Here is a 6790-nt window from a genome sequence, read left to right as displayed (position 1 = left end):
ATATATATATATATATATATATATATATATATATATATATATATATATATATATATATATAAAATGTTGACAGTTAAAATCAAAGTATCCTTGAATTTACCGTAACAATTTCACCTAGAAAAAAATTACTTTATCATATTATGTTACCTCTGATAACTAAACGGTTATTAAGACAAGAATCTTATACTTCACTTAGTTTTAGAAATAATGGCTTGTAACACCCTACACTTGATACACCCTATATAATAGAATGTCAGTATATTCTGCTAAATCCTTTCACCGATCTGGACCAAATTTTGCATAACCACTTTCTAGAATCCTGCGGAAAATGTAAGATATTATGAAATCCGGATAACCCATCCTCTCCTGATTTCATCCCCTTGACACTCTGTCAATAATAAATTAAAATAAAAATTCGGTTTGCTTACTGCAGAGTCGAGCCAATCGCTCTTCTTAGCAGTAGAATAATATTTATCTGTGTACACTTTGGCAACGCACATTATGCTTTTCTAGTAATTACATATTGAAATATTTCTGCTGCGATAGATATATTCGTTGATTTTTTAAATAATTACGACAATAACAATAGCTTTGAAAATTTTTTCCAAGTAATTATATTTTCGTACAAAAGCTACGCTATTAGGAGAAACGTAGAGAAACCGCTTTTTTCTCTCAGCAAAGCTGAAACTCAAACTTCTCGCGCATTAATCATTATTATCTTTTTAATCGAGCCGTGTAAAAAATACACACACGCGCGCGCACAGGTATAGTGGCATTGTCGGTCTTTCGTAAAAGACGTCGAACGGTACATGGATTTACATTCGATTCGCTTGAATCAGGCGTTACGCAATTTTCTCGTCTGCGCCGGTCCCGTTCCGCCGACAAATCGTCGATTATTATTAAACGATAATAGGAATGAGTTTGGTCAGCCGTTTTATATGCGCCGACGACAGCTGTTGTCCCCCGAAACGGGAGTCGCGATCGGCGCGTTATATGCGCTACCGTTTGCGCTCACCGTGTATATTCGTGTCGCGCAACGTTATACCGGGCGCTAAGTATCCTCAATTAATACCGCATTCAATGCGTTTGTGTACACGCAGGTGCGGCGTTTATCTGTTTTTCACCTGTTTGTGCCACTTCTGTGACTCCCACGTGGCGCGAGCGATTTCACGGCGACCAGCCGCGCGTTTTCCACCGACGCTAAAAGCGCTGCGAGTCGTAGAGTCCGAGACAAAAAGCGGTGACGCGAAACAATCAGACAACGCAGAGATAACGCGTTGTCTATTTATTGGCTCCGTACGTATTGTTAAGCCTATTATTCTCCGTACGTATTGTTAAATCTATTATCCATTATTCGGCGTTGCCATTCTTAGAGGAGATGATGGAAATGAAACAAGGCTGATTTCTCAAGCAATTACTGCTATCTGTCAATAACTAAAGTAAACATGACCATTAGGATCCCTTTTGGCCACCAAAAGGATTTGGCATCAGTGCCACGTTGTTTACAGTGTTAAGAGAAGTCGCATTGTTTCCTTCCTGTTAGAACCTTTTCACAAGATAAGATACAAAAATATCTTCCCCGTTTTAATCGACAAATTCAACATATTAGCTGTAGTCGATTAGTAATAAGATTAAATTCCTAAATCGCAGAGTTAGTTATTTGGAAATATTTTTCATATTTTGAGATTCGCTAAGTCGCTTGAAAAATAACTATAGGTGATAATATGGAACAAGGTGTTCCATGCCACATCTTGTGCAGTGGATGTGAAAATGATATTTTTATTTGCGGCTTCTGTTCATAAGCCTCAAGGACCTCTACATGATTTGAATTATTGAATTTAATTTTCTTAATTTTCGTAGGAAATTTTTCTTATTTTCATCTTTAACTTATGATTTCTACATTTAAAGATATTCAATAAAAAAGTCGTTTTAACACCAACAACTTTATGATAGTAAAAAAATAAGATTTTTATGCCTGTTTCATATTACCGCCTCGTCTTCTAAGACTCCACTTCTTGCACAGTGTTGAAAAAATTTTTCGCACTTTTTGAACAATTTGTCTTTCTCCTAATGATTATGAATATATATTATAAGAAATATATTTGCTGACACTTCTGACAATTGTCGATGCAATGGTTGCACTTAATATTAGATTTTTCGTTTGAAATAAAAAAAAAGTGAATTTTTTATCTGAAACAAAAAGCTCATGTTTCCCACCTTCTCTACTATACTTTAACGTAAAAAATCGGAGGCGACGCGCTTATTAATTTTTAGGGCTTCTCGCGCGAGGGAAAGTGGGCGCTTTTATCCCAAGAAAGAAGTTGCGCGCGCGACCTTTCCTCGGAACGTTATTTTCTATCTCTAATGTCTAACGATGTACACACCGCGTTACGAGCCACTTTGTGTGAAACATTGTGCATCGGCTGCGATCGCCGCTCGCTTTCATCCCCCACGCGATCGACGGTTAACGACGGCTAAACGTCGGCATATTGTGCGCCGAAAAGGTCGCTTTCCCGACAGGTTGGCTTTTAGGCGCGCGCGAGGCACGATCGGAGGTACACCGAAGGTCCAAAATAACCCGCCGGATAATTAAGTAGATTGCCATGGAAATTAGATTAGGTGAGTTTCTCGCGGGGACACAACAATCCCAGCTTAATTGCCCGGTATTGTGCCAGGAAGTTAATGGCTGCGCGCTCTGTGCACTCGGTTGCCCATCGTCGTCTTGCCCGAGGACAGGTTGCGCTTTATAATTGCGACTGCGTGAAACACGGGAACGTGTCGAGCCCGCGAGCCGTGGTCGCGAAAATGCGAAACGTTACGTCGACACCGAGACGCGAAATTGGATTACGCAAATCATCGGAGCGCGTCGCGCGCGCGCTGCCTCACTCTTCATTTCGGCTCTCATTACCGAATAAAAACTCACTTCCCCGTGAGAGGCTCATTCCTCCATATAAAAATATCTTCAACGAGTTTTTCATGCGTTTTATATATTTCCAAAAATTACAAAATGAAAAAATATATTTGTTTGAGGAAGTAACTTTCGACACAAAAATATATTTGTTTGAGGAAGTAACTTTCGACACATTAATCTTAAAATGAGATTACATTGCATTAAATGCATATAAGTTATTTGCAAGAATAGGTTTTACGTGATTTCTTTCAGCAAGGAAAATTCTGTTTTTATTGTACAAAAATAATTTTCATTAATAATTTTCATAATGGAAAGCACAAAATATTAGTTTTTAGAATATAACATTTTTAAATTGCGGAAGAAGAATATTATTATTCTACCAAAATAATCATATTGTATTTCTTATAAAACTATTATAATATTTAAATAAAATTATAACACATTATTGAAACTCAAGACTTCAAAGTTTTTCTAACAAAATGACATATTATTGCTTATATATGAGACGATGATTGTCAATTTCAGCATATTAGTTTTAAATGGATACTAATCTTTTTTTCTGCGTAGAGTTAGGTGCTAATGTTATATATTAATGTCCAGACATACTTTTACCTCATCCAAACTTACTACGAGAATTTAAGATGATCATAAATATTTATTACTAGCTATATTGCCAAGAAGGGGACTTGGTTTACAAAAAACATTATCTTAATTATCTCGACCGTTCACACCTTATGTTAAACCTTTTTCTACCTATATGCTTATTCTAATACCACAGCTGTCATATTCTGTACATATTTCACAATTTAAAATTCCTTTTACTTATTACTATTATCTGTTACTATTACTTCTTACTATTATATTATTTTACTATAATATTATCCAATCTACTTTATCTTATTCCAACTTACCAATCTACTGCCACAACACTGTATTGCTACTTCTTGGCTCCTTTACGTCTTTATCGTAACTACTCTTTTTAACATCCTAAACATTCCCATCCTTTTTCTTTCTCCTCTTTAATTTCCCTCAACCTCTTGTCTCATTCTCTCCGAAGCTTCCTCAAAATATTGCTTTTCTTCATTTAGCTGCCATCATCCCATATTATCTTTCATTTTTCTTCGCTATCGCTTCCTAACTCTTCAAACCATTCTATTGTATTCTACGAGAATTTAAGAGAAAATTGACAAGTCTTTTGCATCAATCTGTTGCAAGGGCCTTTAAGCACGCCTGTTTGACTTGAAATTTAACGAAGCACCGAGCAGTACCGTACTGCGTAGTTTAGTTCGCGCATTCCAGAAGGGGAAGGATACTTCGCGATTAATGCAACACATTAGGAAGAATTGTTGCGACTATATAGCGATGGCGATCACCTCCGGCCTCGAGGTCTCACGTTACATTATCCTGGCCGTTTGAGCTATCCGAGATGGTAATTCCGCGTTATTTCCCGAGGTCGAGGTCGCGGCGGCATCGTCGATTCGTGCGGAAAAGGAGACCATCGATCTCCGCCGAATAAATCGCCGGGGACGGTCGTCGTGACGAGATGACGCGGTAAATCATTCTCAGAGTTCTCAGGGACTCAAAGAACTGTCTCTATCTCTCTTTCGTTCTCGCTCTCCCCCTCTCTTTCTCTTTCTCTCTCTTACGTCGCAGCTATAACGTCGGCCCCACGCGACATTAACGCTATTATTTCTGCGTTATTACGAGGCGCGTCGCAGATTCGCCGAGATAAAAGAATTTTGGATAATGAAAGGCGATGCTTTTGTCACGTGCAAACGGGAATCTCCGGGTCGTTTTGCACAGCGGGAGATAAGTTGGAAAACAAGTTCTGCGATCGACTCGTCAATTAAACCTCGATGCTCGCTACGATATACCATGCCAATCAAGCAACGGAGAGCAAATAGCGCGCGCGCGATGGAAACGTTCCTTTACTAAACAGATTCAATTCGCTCTAATCGCTGCGCGATATCATTAATTAATCCGCCGCGATATTCGTTCCTTTTACTGGCATTTCGACGCACCTACACTGAGAGAAAAATATAGTTGCTTTCGGCGTCAACTATACTTTTTTGTGATTTTAAATATAATATATTTAAAAAAATAATTAGAAGAACCATCTTTCTAATAACAGTTACGAAAACAATGATTTTTCTAATTATTTTTGTGGTTAAAATCATAAAAGAGTATAATTGACGCCAAAGGCAACTATATTTTTCTCTCAGTGTACAAACCCCGTTTTTTTTACGAAACTGTTATCTCACTGGAGACCGAGTTTTTCACGAGAAATCTATCGCCTTCTAATTAGGCGGCCGGATTTATTAAGTCGACAAGATAACATCTGGCTTTCTCCTAATTGTGAAAACTAGTTCAGATTAGATGCGCGATTATGTATGCGCGAATTCAAGTGTTTACCAGAACTCCGCATAGCAGTTTATGCTGATGAACGACGCGGTCGTTCAAAACTCGAAGAAACCACCTGCATATCGCGACTCAAGCCTGATCTACAATGTCCTTTTCTCTTCTCACTCTCTGTCTCTTTCTGGTTAAAGGCTTTGAGGTTTAAGACGTTCACTACCAGCGTCATACATGTGTGACGTATCGATCTCGCACTTTAAGTTTTGACTCAATTTTCAGTTTTACTTAACACGTTCGTCGTGTATGTATGAAATTTCTCTCTATATATCCACGTACATGAACAGACCAAGCTGTTTTATGCAACTACTTGCAAAGAAATATAACGTCGCATCTGCGGAGAAAATTCCCCCCGTAGTAAAAATATGATAAACGTGTTAAATCAAAAACAGATTAAGGGAAGAAAAGAAGGGAAGAGCACATTGTAGATCAGCCTTTATCTCAGCAAGACGCATCGGCGTTGAAACCGAGCGCCGAGGCTCCGAAATTCGAAGGGCCGATCTCGCTCTCGTCGCGTCGCGTCGGCCTGACCGCTCTTGACCCTTGAACGCGAATCGGGACTCACCTTGCCGCGGCGGCGAGCGTCGCTCTATCCGAGTGTGGCCTGCTGCTCTCTCGCCTAATTACCAAGGTTATCACGGGGACAATTGTCGCGTCGAAGAAAACAGGTTTTCACTTTCAGCTCTCAAACGTCCTCCTCCGTCCTCCTTCGTCTCTCGCGTGACCACCAGTTCCTTCACACGCGGTCAGAGTGCCGGATACACGCGCGGCGTTCTCACGTCTCTCTGTCCACCTGCGTGGGACACGTGCACGTCAAGGAATCTCGCGGCACTGACGACTCGGCGAATCGGCAGAGGCAGCAAAAGAGAGAGCGGAAGGGAGGTGCAGAAAGAGTGTCGCGATCGCGCGCGGTTCCCCTTGCTCGCGGCCGTTCACAGCCGCGACGATCGATCCGCGTGGAGCAAAGTCCCGCAAGGATCCCGCGAAGGATTCTCCTCGGGCGCCGACGACTCGTCGGCACGCAGGAGAGACGTATGCAAGCACGCACGCAGCGGATCAGGACGAGGCACGGCAGCGGCGCGCGTCGCAGTCGCGCGTCGTCAACGACGAAGCGGTGGACGGTGCGGCAGGTGCAGCAGCTGCAGCTGCCACGGTCGTCGGCTTCATACTGAAGGGGAGAGATACACGGTTCGATGCCGCCGCCACCGCCGCCGCCGCAGGCTGCCGCCGCGCGAGCAGCTACGAGAAACTGGCTCTGAACGCCGCCGCCGCCGCTGACTGCTCCGAAAACTCGGAGCAGCACTGTGCTCTCTCTCTCTCTCTCACTCTCTTTTTCTCTGGTTCTCTCCGTTTCTCCGCTTTCATCTCTCTCCACTCTCTCGCTCTCGTCCTGCCGCCGCTCTCCTCGTCGTGTCCCTCTTCCCCCTTTTGCCATCACCAAGCGCGCCATCAGTGTGTGCGTTTGCC

General features: G+C 41.9%; 1 protein-coding gene and 1 long non-coding RNA gene across 3 annotated transcripts in view; one reads left to right on the top strand and one right to left on the bottom strand.

Annotated features, from left to right (window-relative positions):
• The window catches only part of LOC116841987 (storkhead-box protein 2), a 142629-nt gene extending 136049 nt beyond the window's left edge, over nt 1-6580 (bottom strand). The window contains exon 1 of one of the 2 annotated variants that reach the window (XM_032810602.1): nt 5889-6580. The gene's annotated coding sequence lies outside the window, so the exon portion shown is untranslated. The remainder of the gene's footprint in view (nt 1-5888) is intronic. The other variant, XM_032810603.1, reaches the window with a different exon arrangement.
• Nucleotides 1-6790, top strand: part of LOC116841989 — a 105236-nt gene that overhangs the window by 87822 nt on the left and 10624 nt on the right. The window lies entirely within an intron of this gene.

Source organism: Odontomachus brunneus, unplaced genomic scaffold (genome assembly GCF_010583005.1).
Source record: "Odontomachus brunneus isolate Ranch 3 - 2012 unplaced genomic scaffold, Obru_v1 Obru_scaffold_019, whole genome shotgun sequence".
Lineage (NCBI taxonomy): Eukaryota > Metazoa > Arthropoda > Insecta > Hymenoptera > Formicidae > Odontomachus > Odontomachus brunneus.
The sequence above is the reverse complement of the archived record's forward strand: the minus strand, read 5'-3'. Positions and strand labels throughout refer to the sequence as shown.